Consider the following 16724-nt stretch of genomic DNA (forward strand, 5'->3'; position numbering starts at 1 on the left):
AGACAAATGTAGAAGAGAAATTTAGAAGTAAGAAATATTTATAAGGTGAGATCTCTACTTCCTTATAAGAGATAAAGAGAATCACATTAATAAAAAAAAGTGTGAAGGAGCTATTATAGGTGTATGAAGATAAATATCACGATGAAAAAAAAGAAAAATAAATCCATCCTTAAAATGCAATTAGAAGTAGCAAGGAGAATGGAAGAACTGGGGACAAGAAAACTGGAAGAAAATAAGGGAGATTGTGAGAAACTAGGAACAAAGATTATTTTCCTGAGAAGTGATCTTGAAAAGAAAAAAATCAACTAAATTTTGGAAGAAGTTCTAATATCTTGGATAATTTTCCAAGTAACCAAAGATCACGTTTCGTTAAAATAGCTATTTTTTTTAAAATAAGATAATGAGATGTTCAAGGAAGAATCAAGCTCAAATACACTAGAAGAAGAAGAACCTAAAAGTCATGTCAATGTACTAAAAGGATCAAGCACCAGTGCAAACAAAGCCATAAATGAAGCTAAGAATGAACGGAGACATGATTCCATTAGTAGTACAAATTGAAAGAGGAAAGAAAGAAATGAACAACAAAGATATAATCTATGAATGAAAAAAGATAACACTAGGAAAGGAGGTAAAGTCTACTCAAAACCCAGAAATGAATTCTGAAGAATTTTTCTGCCAAGAACGATCATCATATCCAGGTATCAAAACTTATTTTATGGCCATTTATTTTCATGCAATAATTTTGGTCACAAGGAAATAGATTGGAAAACTTATCAAAGAAGTGACTACAATGGAAATAGACACAAGGATCTTATAAGACCCAAATTAATAAATGTGCTGGAGAAAAATATAGAAATTCTTGTGGAGGTGATCACAATTCTTTTTCTCCATTATTGGACTATGTTGAATGTTATAAATGTAATAATTATGGCCACAAAATAAGCGAATGTAAAAGTATTCAAATAAGGCCTCTCAAACAAAACAAGCAAGAAGAATCCACAAATATTTGGAAAGAGAAGAAAGAAAGACAAGAAGAGTGTGGAGTATTTCTATATGATCAAAATCGAGGAAAGCAATGATATAATAATAGTGGATTCTCAAAGAATATGTTTGGAGATAAGAGAAAGTTTCTATCTCCAAATAAATATAAAGGAGGAAGTGTTACCTTTGGAAATAATTCTCCAACAAGAATAATTGGAAAAGGGAAAGTTGTATTGGAAATGAGAAATACAAAAGCTCAAATTGTACTATATGTTGATGGTTTTCAACATAATCTCTTAATTGTCAGCAAAATGTGTGACAAAGGAATGAGATCCTATTTCATTAATATGTTTATGAAGGAAAAGATGTACATTTAGGTGAGACTATTGTAAAGGTTATTAGAACCTCAAGGAATGTATATATAATAAATTCATGGGAAAAATGGATGAGAGCGTATTATGGTACACGAAAGTGGGTCATCTCAATTTTGATCATTTTTTCAAGAAAAGTAGAAAGGATGTTGTATTAGATATGGTGAAAATTTCAAAACTAGAGAATATTTTTTACAAGTTATGTCAGTTTCGAAATAAATTAGGAGTTCAATTGAAGGAAAAGGAGAATTCAACAACAAGACATTTAGAACCTATTCATAGAGTTTTTTGTGGATCCACGAGAATTAAATCTCAAAGAAGTGAAATATATTTCATGCTATTAAATGATGATTATACTTTAATGACATTGGTTGGTTTTCTAAAAGAGAAGTATGAAGCTTTTGATAAGTTCAATATCTTCAAAGAACTAGTTGAAAATGAGGATAACTTGAATTTTAAGTGCTTAGGATTAGATAGAGGATCATAATTCATATACAATGAATTTAATGACTTTTGTGAGAAAAATGGGTTTAAAAGAAAATTTTCCTTAGGTAGGAATATTGAGCAAAATTGTGTGGCTAAAATACTAAATGATATTATTCATGAAATGATCAGGGCAATGCTTGATGAGTCAAAAGTGCCAAATAATTTTTAGGTATAATTAATTCAAATAATAGTCAACATTCTTAGTATGGCTCATATTAGAGTAAACGACAACAATAATCCCTATGAACTATGGTATGACATACCAACTTATATAAAACATTTCAAAGTCTTTGGAAGCAAATGTGGTGGGTAGTTGACGTTGTCTAAATGGTTGGTGGAACTTGGTATGTTGGAATTGATGTAAAATAGACTAGAACTGAGATTAGAGGAAGTAGATGTTGGCATTGATGAGCCTATTGTTCAAGGCAAGTCACATGGTTTCTACATTGTTCTGTAGAGAATCATCATAGTAGTAGGCTTAGTGGAGAAGCCATTAAAAAATGACTATGATGGTTAGGGAGTCCGAAAATTTGGAAGTGATTATGTTTCAGGAGATCAAGTTAGTTTCTCTAGAAAGTGGAATAGGTGCAAAGTGCCTAGAAATATATTTCCAACGGTATGTGGAAGTCTGCAAATGGCCCTCTGAATCAAAAGTTATGATCAGTTGAAGTAAGTACTTGGAAGCCAAGAACCCTGGAACCCTAGAAGTTGTGGAAGCCTAGAGGCATATTTAGAAATGTTACTGGATTGCATTGAGGCAGGGTAGAGGGAAGCTCAGAAGCCCAAAATCCCAGAAGCTCAAAAGAAATGTTATGAGATAAGTATGGAGCTGGGGTAGTGGGAACAAAACCCTGAAGCCTGGAACCCCAGAAGGTCATAAGTAATAAAATAAAAAGGATAAAGCACCAAAAATTTGTTGTAAGTAAGAGAGCTACGTGACAAAAGATCTTGTCAATATTTGACAATTTTTTCAAATATATATAGGTGTGGCCAAGACATGGTTTTGTAAGTATTTCATGTGTTCTGGTGACCAAGGGCTTTCGATCCCTGAATAAGTAAAAAAAATGTGGGCAAGTGTTTGAAGGTGCTCAAGCCAAAATCAAAGGAAATGTGCCAAGAAAATTGCTAAGACCTGGTGGGCCAGGCCTGAAACCCTACAAGTTCATAAGGTCTTGAGAATTATCGATAAATGTTATGAGCATGTGGGGATCTGGGATTCCATCTCACTGGTGGTATACACACACACACACACACATTTGAGTTGGTTTCATGAACGTGGTTATGTGGCATTTCTACGTCTTTTAGTGACTATAGGCCTTAGTGATTTTTATACTGAAAAAAGGCACTACGAGAAAGTGTTGGGCATATGATTGAAGGATGTATGAGTAGGCACCTAAAAGTAAATGAACACAGAGAAGAAGGTGTGCTTTTAATACTAGAAACTATTTAAACAAGTCTGCATTTGTTTCACTTGCACGTATTAAGAAATTTAATGAATAATATGGATTAGGGACTCTGTACTAGTGAGATTATGAGCTCTGATGGCATGTTGCAGCTGGAGAAGGAAGAAGAGACATACCTAAAGTACATTTTGAGCTCTGTGGGAATTTAAGAGGAATGGATAATGTATTTATTTGTGCAGTGTATATTTGATAGGAGTACCTATTGAGTGTGGAGGGTAGATTGGGATTAAATTCACAGTATGGAAAATCCATAGGTGGTCCATCTTATAGTTATTATAGATTGAGTGGCCTTCTAGTTTTGATGGAATGAAAATAGGTAGAGCCATCCATAAGCACACTATGAGAGTAGCAGAGACAATCGATACATTAGCAGGACAACAAAGAAATTAGGAGGGCAATAGAGACAATGTCGACCTTTTTTTAGTAGTGGAGCAAAACATAGGATTGCCTCTAATCAAATAGTTGCATAAAAAAATTGTGTTGATGCTAAGTGTGTGAGGATCGAAGAGTCAAGTTTCAAGAGGTAAATTTGTTTACAATAGAGGATAGGGATGTGACTAGAGTTGGTTGAGAAGCAATGATACAAATGTGAAGGGAAGAAGCTAGTATAACAATAGATTATGTTTAAATTTCTGAGCATATGTATTAGCCATTGCTTTCAGTTTGAAAATTACATGAAATTTAGAACAGTGTCTAGAGAAGGTAGTGGCCTAAATTCATAATAGGTTGGTGCCTCTTGTGATTGGGTGATAAAAAAAATTGATGTAATTATGTGGGTCCTTAATTTACATTAAAATAATAAACAGATTAGTGGTTTTCTACCTTTTGGTTTCCCTGTAAAAATAGTTGTGTCAATATGTGTGTGTTGTTCAACTGATGAACTATGTGATCTTATGAATGGTTTTCTTTATTGCATGTTTATATGATAGTCTGAACGATCAAACAAATAACTAGTAGAAGTAAAAAGGAAATATAAGAATTGATAGCATATTATTTAATAACCTCACAATTACTAATTCACCCCCCTCTCAGTAATTCCTTATCTCAATAATTGGTATCAAAGCCAAGTTCATGAGGAATATTTTAACCACTAGAAGGTAGATCCATAAGGAATTATGTCTAGGCAAGATATTTAGGATGCTTACTCAAGCAAGATACCAGTCCTCAATGGGATAAACTATGCATTTTGTAAATTCAAGATGTAATCCTATCGTATGTCTCTATTGGTAGATGAGTGGATCTCCTTGTTAGTATATTATGATGTTCCTGATCATGTCTCTCCCACAAATGTAGACAATAAAAAGGTGTATGGAAATAATGCTAGATCAAAGAATGCCATTATCTTTGGCCTTAGTTGGTCTAAACTCGTAAAAGTTATGCATTGTAAGTCAATTAAGGAAGTATGCGTCAAGCTTAATCAAAATCATGAAGGAGATGATAAATTCAAGCAAGCCAAACTTCAAACCTTTAGAATGAGGTTTGAAATCCTAAGAATGAGTGAAGAACACCGCATAGTTGAATACTTCCTCAGATTTGATGAAGTAACCAATATGATTATAAGACTTAGTGAAGCTATAAAAGAAGATATAATTGTTCAAAAAGTATTAATATATCTTCCTATGATATCTAATTCCAAAATATCTACCATTAAAGAGATGTTTGATCTAAAGAGTCTCTAAATAGAACAATTGGATGAGAGTAGGGAAAGAGAAGTTTGAACCAAAGGAGGAAACATTCAAGGTGTCCAAGAAGGATAAGGGGCACAAATACCATCAGGATAGCTCTAACTTTGAATCTGATCAAGAGTTGGCTCACTTTTACAGGAAATTAAATAATGACTTAGGAAAGTATAAAGGGAAGCTTCCCTTCAAATTATTTGACTGTGGGAGAGTTGGATATTTTCATCCAATTGCCCTGACAAATAAAGGAAGAAAAAGGAAGATGATTAGAAGTTCATAGGAAAAGCTCAAAAACATAAAAATAAGAGGCTCTCTAAGAAGAAAGGTCTCTAATCCAAAGAGGATAGCTTAGCACTAGAGTTAGATAATGAAAATGCCTTAGAGGATGAGTCAAATGAGTGGTTACACATGGAATTTGGAGAAGAATCCAAGAAAAAAAAAATTAAAGACTTTGAAGAAGAAGAAGTAGGAGTAGTGGATTTTGAAGGGGAACTCATCAGTTCCATTCATGAGTTAAAGAAGGCCATAAGAAAGCACAAGTAGCTAAAATAACAAATGCAACATGTTGAAGAATGCATGTATAACTCAAAAAATGATGAATTTGTTTATAAAAAAGAAAAAGTTGGAAAATCCATTAAAAGTAAGGACAACGTATCTCTTCGACTAGAAGAAAAATAAAAAACATGTGAGAAACTAGACAAAGAGAACAAACATCTAAAGAAGGATCTATTCAAAGTAAAGATGTAGATGATCTCAAAGACATGAAAAGAACAAATTTTGTCTCTAAAAGTCAAATTAGAAGCAGCTAAGAGAAAAGAAGAATTTCTTAATCATGTAATCCATGAATGGGAGAAAATTGATAGAGTCTTAATGCAGAAGTTATCTCTGTGAGAATATATCTTGATAGACTGGAGACAAAGAAGGGTTTAAAAGAGAAGTTTATAGAAGGGACAAGAAAGCTAGATCAGATTTTGAACATCCAAAGGTCTCTAGAAAACAAGATAGTTTTGGGATATTATAGACCACAGGAATCTTCTATGAGAAATATGAACTTGAGGTTGGTGGGATTTGAGGAATACCAAATCTATGAAAGGATGATGCAAGAAAGAACCAATGAAGATAAAAAGGCATTATGCAAGAGAGGAGCCCATCACTAGATGTTATAGACATTTTTGGGCACTACAACCCCAAGCATGAAATGTCCATAAACCAAGGGCTCCTAAGTCCCTAAAAGTGTTGTTCTAACCCCTAAAGGAACAAGGTCAACTGATTACAGCTTCTCTCAGAAGTTCTCCATGAAAAACTGCTCAGAACTGGTCAAAACAGGATCATTTCAGCTGCTCCATAGGAAAAGTGCATTGCATCTCACCTAAATACACTGTGTGGGTGCGTTGCATTTCAAAAATCCCTTCTATGGGGTGCGATGGGTGAGAAGTGACAAATGGCAATGTCATTCCACGAGGTGGATACGCATGGAAACTTCCACAAACTTCTCCTGTGATACTTGCCTCTCTGAATTCGACCAAGGATGAGTAAGAGATCATCAATCTCCAAGTGGAAGCAAGAACTATTAGAGGGAAGACACTAATCAAATCACAAGTTGACTCATCTCCCTTACAGATATCTATATATGGATCCCTCATCCCAGAGATCCAGAGGCTGGAATTTTGAATATTGTAAGGAATTGTTGTTGGTTTCTTGAGACAACATCAGATTGTTGGGTGATCTAAACTTTGTATGAGGTGAAGAGGGGCTTCCTTGCTGAGAGGATGATGCTGGGTCAGAACAACTGGTTGTTGGATATTTCTTGTTTATCAATAAAAGCTATTCAAGTTTTCCTCCATACTCTTGTGTCATTTATGTTTTATGCATTTGTATGGTCAATTTACATCTGATCCTAGATTGTTTATGATTATAGATCCATGTTCTTGTATAGTGCTATGCTATTGTGATCTTACAGGTACTCTGTGAAGCTGGGCGTGCAAGGGAACACGTAGCGAAAGACTATCAAGAGAGAGAAGAATCGAACTAGGAGACTAGCGCAAGACAGAGGTTGGTCTTCTTTGTTCTTCTCTCATCTATATTTCATAAAGGAAAAATGAAAGTAGATTTACTTTGTTTGTTTCTAAGGTAGCTATCACACCTTAGTGGGATAAGCAGTTCTGTGTAGAAACTTTTCCCTGTAAAAAAATGGCGACTCCGCTGGGGACGCATTAGTTTGTTTGTTTATCTTCCTTGTTGTCTATTTTATAAAATTACAGACGGAGCCTGAAGTCGAGCCAGGTAGCTTTCGAACTGCATTTGCTATGCAAATGCAAAGTAGATAAATGCCGCTTCAGTCAATCTCCGAGATTTGTTTATAAATTAAACAACTGATTTACAAACTCTCTGATTGCCCCTTGTGGTAGCTCTTAGATCCTCTTTAGATCTACCCCTGATTGTTGCATTACTGATTACAATTTGCTGGGCCAAAACCCATGAACTGAGCTGCAAACTGTGACCTGGAACCCAAGCAAAGTCTCGTCTCTGGCCCAGCGTAGGTACTGTTCTGTAAATCTGAAATTCAGCGCACTTCCCGAGTGTAGTAGGTGCGCCGCATTTCAAATTCCCTGTGTTATAGGTGTGCTGATCAGACTAGGCATTGTTCAGTTTTGGTTTATGTGATTCATTCTTTCCAGTTCTATTCATGAATTTTGCTGCCTGTGATTAGTATATCCTTGTTTGAAACCCCTTTTCCTTGTTGTTATTCTGCCTCCTTTGTACAAAAGAACTGTAAATGTTTTTGTGTATTTGTTGAGTCATTTTCAGTTCTCCTTTGCAAAAAGTAATGTAATCATACTGTCGTCCTTTGATTTGAAAGTGTCGCAAGTGTCGTTTTCAGTCATAGGAAAGACTTTAGTTGCTGTAGATAGTCGATTATCCTATTACTATTGTATTTTGTCTGAATTTGTAATTTTTCTAGTGTCGAAAGCAAGTATTCATTTCCAAATCGTAAAGTGTTTTGATTGTCTCCATTTTTTATTTCGAAAAGAAACTTGTTGGTAATTGTCGCTTGAAAAGTAATTCAGATTTGTGCATTAGCTTTCTTTTTCCATTCACATACTAAGAAAGCCGAAAACAAATACATGCATGTGCATTTGCATTTAGACTGTTTGATTGGTTTGATTTAGGACAGTGCATTTAGAGTGTGCTCTTTGCTCTTTGTGAAAGAATATTGTCTCTCTTTCCATAGTAGCTAGGATTTTCATTGCACAAAGAAGATAAAAGATTGTTTATCATCTTAGATTTCATTTTAGGAATTACACATCTACATCTCGTGGTGAACCTGAAAGGAAAACTTCATAAACAAGATCAACTATAAAATAAATTCAATGAATCTAACAATGCTTTGGAACCTAACGCACAACATTTAGAAGTCTAGGCTAGAGACGTATTCCGGCGTCGTAAAGCCTGGTAACTATTGTTCTAACTGATGGTTGGGTGATTCCTACACATTGAGACGATAAGTGCCAGTACGGACTTGTGCTCCCACGTACCATCGAGTATATTTTGGGAGACTACAATAAGCTTAATCCTTTATCCATAGGAAGCCGTCTCTGCCACCCTATCGATCGCAATGCACTGAACACAACATTCGGGAAGATTGACTGCCGTACCGTAAAAAGTATTCTGTAGTTTTGCGATTGGTTTGGTAATCCCTATACCTAGATTTCCAGAGCAGTCCTTTCGTTACTTTTCAGACTCCTTAACGGAAAAGGTCCATCTGAGCACTTGTCACTTCAGGCTCATTAAAAATCAAAGGCGACTAGAGTCATCTTTTGTTTTTTCTCGACTCTTAAAAATTGAAAAAACAAGTTGTGTCAAAGCATCTAAAATTTATTTTAAATGGAATAATCATCACCCTTTCCTACGTTGATCTTAGGTTGAGAAAATGGAACCCACCAACCAAGGAATTCCCCTTGGAGGAAATCCTAGTCCTTCTCCTCTTGGGGAGATGTTGGTGCACACCATATGGCCACATTGTCACTTCCCGGATTGACAATCGGCTTGCCCGTATGGCTCTTCTCAACCTCTGTCGTTCAGAACACTGCAATTCTTGAACAATCGAGTCAGCAACTAGACGAATCCAGAGTTACCCACCAACCTTCTACTTCCTCCAATTCTTCCTCTCCTCCTTCTTCTTCGCTTGATGGGGTTGGTAAAGCCAAAAATCAAGTACCTGAGAAGAAGAAGGAAAAGAAGAAGAAAGAGAAGAAGAAGAAGGAGCCAAAAGTGAAAGGGGGCAACCAAGCGTCGTCTAGCGAAAATCCACACACTGCACCGACCAGGCCTAAATCACCATGTGTCATTTGCAAAGGAGACCACTATCATAGAGATTTTCCTTGCATCCCTCAGATCTTAAGGGACTGGTCTCCTCGTTTGCACAACCCGGTGTCGTTAACCTCTGATGATCATGTGGAAAGCACACCGTCGACTACTGAAAGTGAAGCCCCAGGACAAAAAGGAAAATATAGATTTCCTTGTAAACTGTGCGAAGGCGACCATGCCGTCCACCATCGTCCCTTCTTAGACGAGGCTAAAAGATTTTTGGACGATCGTCTGGTCTCACCGTTACGACTTCCTCCTGGATATAAAAAACTCTTGCCGAGTCCGTCACTAGTTGAAAAGCCGGCTGACCCGCCCAGGTGGTTGGCCAAAGCATCTATCATTGAAGACAAACCATCTGAACCCATACCAGACGAAAGTAAAAGGTCGAGGCGGTAGTTGACCCGGTCTTGCCTTCAGAGGTTCCATCTTCAGATGATACAGTCACAGAAGAGAATAAGGATGACACCGTCCAAATTATTTTCGTAAGCATATACTTCGATGAACATGCGGGCAATTTACCCGTTCCTTTACCGCAGGAAGGAAGTTCGTTAGAGTCGTACCCGGCCATCTATTTGGTCCCACCTCCAAGCAACCTAGTTGTCTCCTTCGACTGGAATCAACTAGGCAGACCCCATTTACCAGCCAGTGTACCATTCTAAATTATTGCTCAAATATATAGAGTGGTTATGGCCGGTACCATCATAGATGAAGGGGCTTCTATGAGTATCCTTTCCTCGACTGCTTGGAAAGCGCTTGGTTCGCCATCGCTTTTGCCTGAGATGAGAAATCTAACAGGCTTTGACAAAGGAAACAGTCGACCGTTAGGGATCCTTCCCAATGTGCCCATAACATTGAGAGGGAAAACCATTCACATGAACGTAATGGTCATCCAAGGACCCTTGGATTATAATCTACTCCTTGGATGAGACTACATTTATTGCATGGGAACAATTGTCTCATCACTCTTTAGAGTAATGTGTTTTCTGCACGAAGGAAGAGTGGTCAAGCTTGTAGACCAGCTTTCATTTCCCAGATCATGCATAGAAAATAGTCATATACCATCCCTCAATGGTCTCTTCACACAAGGAATGTCTCATCAATCTCCAGTCCGTCCACCTGATGAGCGCGAGTGATTCGGGAGACATGACTGAAACCCAGGGGGCATGCACCCTAGTCTGCTTCGGCAGAAAAACTTCGGGTATAGGGTAGGTTTCCGCGAGAGATATATGACTGGTCTGTACTCCCGTTCGTGATTGGAAGAGGGAGTTATTTTAGAATAAGATTCTCTCGTCAAAGTTATGTGAGTGGATTGTCTCAGCTTTGTCTATTTCGGTAGACATCGCTGAAGAAGTGTTTTGTTTGTGTTGTGAATATAACAATATTTGGTAACCTGAAAGAGGTATACCTTTCCTGATAAAAAAAATGTTTTGTTGGTGATTTGAAGGGTGACCTTGAAACTCTGTTTTATACCTGGGCACATGCAAACCTTTTGGCATGCAAGCAAAGAGCGATCATTTATCTGTTTTTTGGATTGGTCGTTTCCTAACTTGCATAAAGAAAGGATGTGGGGCAAAACTCTAAAAATTTCCATTTTTAAATGGGACATTCTTATTATATGACTGGATTAATCGAGCAGTTTTAGCGAATAGTTCAAGCTCATTAAAAAATAAACATAAGCCATGAGCAAATGTTTCCCCCCGCGTTTAAGCTCATTAAAAAATGAACTATTTCTTGGTAAATAACCATCGTGAATGTAGTACTTCAGCCTTCAAAAGCCTTGGTCATGTTCTCATCATCACCTCCACTCTGTATTGGCTGATCATTCACCTCCACTTGATTGTTTACCCCTTTTGAGGAACAGCTGTGAAGAGTGATCTCACTAGCCATCCTTGTAACACTGCCGTGATTGGAAAATTCCAAACCTTACCTGGAATCAGCTGCTACCCAATTTTATCACTTGTTCCTCAAAAGATGAGTCTCCTTTAAGCTCTTTTCAACTGAATCGTAAAATATGAAAAGATTGCTGAGCCATTGGCCTCTCCAACTCGTTAAAGGGACCGGAAGTGCTATCCCTCCTCTAAATTTTAATCTTTTTGGACCTGAGGGATTATTATGCAAAAAGATCGAGCGCTTTTTTTGTTCGTCTCATTAAAAGTATCAAAAATTCATCCCTTCTGTATTGTTTTATACTTTTTCGGACTTAAGGGATTAGATGACGAAAAAGGAATTTTGGAGTTTCCTTTACGTTCCTTTTCAGACTCTCTAAAATTGAAAAGGACCGAGTTATCTTTATCGTTAAACTCGTTAAAACTTAATAGCGACAAACTTGTCCATAGCAGACAAGAACGAGTTTCACTATCGCTAGGCTCGTTAAAACATACTGATGTGTTTTCCCGAAGGGCAGATTATAGAACAAGCATATGTTATCCTCCTCAAGCTTGACAAAAATAAAGAGGTACTGGTCAGCAATGACTGGGGAAATTGGGAAGAAAACTTGAAGAAACTTTGTTGGTAGCAAGTCGCTCTTGAACATGACACTTTCACTCCGCATCCAAGTCGGGTTGGGTTGTTTCATTCACCGGTCACATCACCATGGTCCCATCACACCATCCACATTTTGGGTAATGCTACCAATCCATCATGTCAGTGTCGCCGATATGTTCAAGAGAAGTCATTCAGAGAATTCACCTGTGTCTCACCTGCTACAATACATTTACACTCCATTCTTTCATGACTGCCACCCTGAATTGTATGTCATCAGATTGTTTCACCTCCATTAAAATCATTTGCTCCATTCCGTGTCATTGATGTGGGATTCATTAAGGCCCTCCTGTGATGGATCGCTTCTTGTCGACATCAGCTCATTATCCAAGAAGTCAATCTAGGAACACCTCGTTCAGTACTTTGAAGATTGCATGCCTCAATGGCAAGTTTCTCACTTCCGGCGACAAGTTTACATCAATGGCCTTCGACCGAAAGATTTTGCATGGTGTTCGATGCCAAGTCCTTTATTCACACCACGTGAATTGTACTGCAGTACCTTAAGGGTCATTATCATTATCGGTGATTCCTCTCGCGCCTGTTAACAGCCTACATCATTGGCTTGTAATCAGGCTATGTCTTTCCATGTTCGACTCCAGAACAACTCTCACATGGATAGACTTGTACTTCGAGTGAAGATCGAATAACATTGAAGACCTCGGATCTAGTTTCATCCATCCGGGCTGCGATATATATTCAGGGAAATAAAGACATCAAATGTACATCATTGCTGCACAGATAATCATCCAATCAAAGGGATGATAGCTCTACCAGAATCTTCAGTCTACACTCAGATGATTGTCTGTCCTATGTACATGAAAATGAATTTATAAAGCTGAGCATGGGAATGCCCACCTCAGCTAGATCATGAAAATATTATGAAGATAATGTATTGTATTGTATCTTATTACAGGTCTCCTCCCAGCTTGAAAGAACTTCAGATCCTCATAATAAAGAATTTCACCTGACATCAAAAGATTAACGACCTCATGCTTTAGGGGGCAACTGTTATAGACATTTTTGGGCACTACAACCCCAAGCATGAAATGTCCATAAACCAAGGGCTCATAAGTCCCTAAAAGTGTTGTTCTAACCCCTAAAGGAACAAGGTCAACTGATTACAGCTTCTCCCAGAAGTTCTCCATGAAAAACTGCTCAGAACTGGTCAAAACAGGATCATTTCAGCTGCTCCATAGGCAAAGTGCATTGCATCTCACCTAAATACACTGTGTGGGTGCGTTGCATTTCAAAAATCCCTTCTATGGGGTGCGATGGGCGAGAAGTGACAAATGGCAGTGTCATTTCGCGAGGTGGAGAGGCATGGAAACTTCCAGAAACTTCTCCTGTGACACTTGCCTCTCTGAATTCGACCAAGGATGAGTAAGAGATCATCATTCTCCAAGTCGAAGCAAGAACTATCAGAGGGAAGACACTAATCAAATCACAAGCTGACTCATATCCCTTACAGATATCTATATATGGATCCCTCATCCCAGAGATCCGGAGGCTGGAATTTTGCATATTGTAAGGAATTACTGTTGGTTTCTTGAGACAACATCAGATTGTTGGGTGATCTAAGCTTTGTATGAGGTGAAGAGGGGCTTCCTTGCTAAGAGGATGAGGCTGGGTAATAACAACTAGTTGTAACTCCCTTGGCTCTTTCTTGTTTATCAATAAAAGCTATTCAAGTTTTCCTCCATACTCTTGTTTCATTTATGTTTTATGCATTTGTATGGTCAATTTACATCTAATCCTAGATTGTTTATGATTATAGATCCATGTTCTTGTATAGTGCTATGATACTGTGATCTTACAGGTACTCTGTGAAGTTGGGCGTGCAAGGGAACATGTAGCGAAAGACTATCAAGAGAGAGAAGAATCGAACTAGGAGATTAGCGCAAGACAGAGGTTGGTCTTCTTTGTTCTTCTCTCATCTATATTTCATAAAGGAAAAACGAAAGTAGCTTTACTTTGTTTGTTTCTAAGGTAGCTATCACACCTTAGTGGGATAAGCAGTTCTGTGTAGACACTTTTCCCTATAACACTAGAGAAAGATTTCCAACCTCTCAAGGAATCCATACCAACAGAGAATGAATCAATCGACAAGACAACAAAGGTACCTTCACAAAAAAACTCATGAACTTTCCAACTTTAGGTACTCTAACTTATTTTATGTTCATTGTTATAAATGGAATATCTTTGGACATAAGGCTATTGATTGGAGAAGAGTCAAAGTTGAAAGAGATTAAAATTTCAGATACAATAAGTATCAACATAGATCTCAAAAATATCCTTCAAGAAGTAGAAATCCCTTCTCTCCCCTGAAGAATGATGTTGAATGCCTCAATTGTACTAATTTTTGGGCATAAGGTGAGTAAATGTAAAATTGAGTACTCAACTAAGTACCTGAGGGCTTGGCAACCATATTTTCAAAAGGATAATAATAATTGGAAACATAGGTCTAGAATGAGCATGGAATGTGGACTTGCTCTATCAACACATGATAAAGAAAATAGATGGTATGTGGATAGAAGTTGTTCCAAGCATATGACTAGGGATACAATTAAATTCTTGTTTCTAAAAGAAAAGGACAGAGGGAACAATGTCACGTTTGACAACAATTCTTTAGCAAAAATTAAAGGTAAGGGAATAGTCAGTCTTAATGAAAAGACTAAAGCTTAAAATGTATTGTATCTAGAGGGACTTAAGAACAACTGACTTAGTATTATCCAGATGTGTGATAATGGTTATAATGTGACCTTTCAATCCAAATATTGTGAGATCTGACATGAAAAGAATGGAAAGTTGGTGGGAAAGGTAGTCAAAACTCACAATAATGTATATGTGTTTTATGACTCCAGATTAAGCTACTACTTGAGCACACTAGTAGAAAATGGTGAAATTAGTGACTAGGTGATTAAAAATGTTAGTCACCACAACTTTTCCAAGTGAAATACTACCAAAAATTAGCAATATTAAGAGACACGACTAAAAACGACTAACATAAATGACTATTTTAGTCACTAGTTTAAAATATATGACTAGCTAATAAGTAATACTACTAAAAATGACTAGCATAAATGACTAATTTAGTTTAGGAAAAAAAGTATGACTACCTAACAAAAACTACAATTATATGAATTAGTCATTTATGTTAGTCATTTTAATTGTGCCACTTCAACAATCTAAACTTACAAGTCATAGGCGATTCAAAGGTTGTTTTATATTAGATGAAAGGTTATACTTCCTATTACACTTCTTTATAGGATAAAAGGATGATTAAAATTATGGAGCTTATTAGAATCTTTAGGGGAATATCATTTCATCACATTCACATGGAATCGAATTTAAAGGTTGAAAAATTATCGAAAAGGGGAGTGGGCCAACACCTCCTTTTGCAACACAACATGACCACCTATATATGTTGCAACAAACTTTCCAACTTATTCAGTTGGTTGCACATATATTTCACATTTCTTCTTTGTCTTGCAAAGTGGTAGTGCTAATTAAGGAGAGGGTATAAACTTTGATCAAGTAATGTTCACTTAGTACCACTACCAAATTTCGTTCATGCAACTTGCATGATGATAAATGGATGGCATTTGAATGTTACACACACGTAAGTAGTCCACCTTCAACTTTGTTGTCTTCATTGTCCTTAGTAACAAGGACGATTTTGAATATTTCCTTTATTTATCATCACAAACACATAACTCTTAGTTGTCCCAAACATAGTTAATATTAATGTTGGTGTATGAGCTCTTAATTGTGGAATGTTCTCTTGACGATGATAATGAACTCTCAATCTCCAATGCTCATGAATACAATGAATGAATGATCTAATGCCTTACTTGTATAGACAATTTATGATTCATTTTCTATTTTTATTGTGCCACTATATATATTCTTCACTAGCATCTCATGTTATATGGTTAATTGAGCAAGCTTTATCTTTCATTTTTCAAGTATAATTTGGTTGCATGAATAAGCATAGTTGTGTAATTAAACTCGTTGAAAATTTGTTAATAATTCATGGTTTGTTTGACTATTGAGACACTTATCCCTGACCTTTTATTTTGAGAGTAAGTAGTGTCAAATCACTACTCTTTGTTAAGGAACTTCCTTTCATTACTCAATGAGCTAGCTTAGCTCGATGTTTAAGGATTACCCCATATATAAGGATATCCTTCTTGTAATATAAAGAGTGAGAGAAGACCACCAAGGGGACATTTGGTGGCTTGCTTCATGGGTGGGGTCGAGACTCTTTTTTTCTATGATAGTGTTTGAGTGGAGATACAATTTAGAAAATTCTTAGAAGAAAATTAGCTTCCTTTATTTCCATCACCTAAAATACTTCCAATAAAATCATGTGCTTTTAATAAAATCTAATTTTGATAAATAAATAATTAAATAAAATAAAAAAATAAGATTATTATTATTATTGTTATTTTTTGTATATGAGAGAATAGACAACTATAACATGTTTGTACTTACGGATCAGTTCTATCAACTACCACAATCACCTCCAAGTTGTGTACCGACAATGCCTCACACATGGCACACTAAGCTAATCGAAGTTTAAACCAATAACATCATAAGAAATGCCTTAACAACCCATTGTATCATCAACTAACGTACACCATGGGGAAAATTAAAAATAACTTTTAGTATTAAAAAATATAGCCAATTTATTTGATTTGAAAATCAATTTTAACATCTAATTTGAGGAAACTCCATAAAATAAAATTTAATGTGAAAAATGTTAAGAAAAATAAAGTTGGGGTAAATTATAAAAATAAAAATAAGTAAAGTGAAATATAAAATTAATAATTATA

Source organism: Pinus tabuliformis, chromosome 3_2 (genome assembly GCF_031772625.1).
Source record: "Pinus tabuliformis cultivar Carrire ecotype Pingquan chromosome 3_2, CPIR1, whole genome shotgun sequence".
NCBI classification, from domain to species: Eukaryota; Viridiplantae; Streptophyta; class Pinopsida; order Pinales; family Pinaceae; genus Pinus; species Pinus tabuliformis.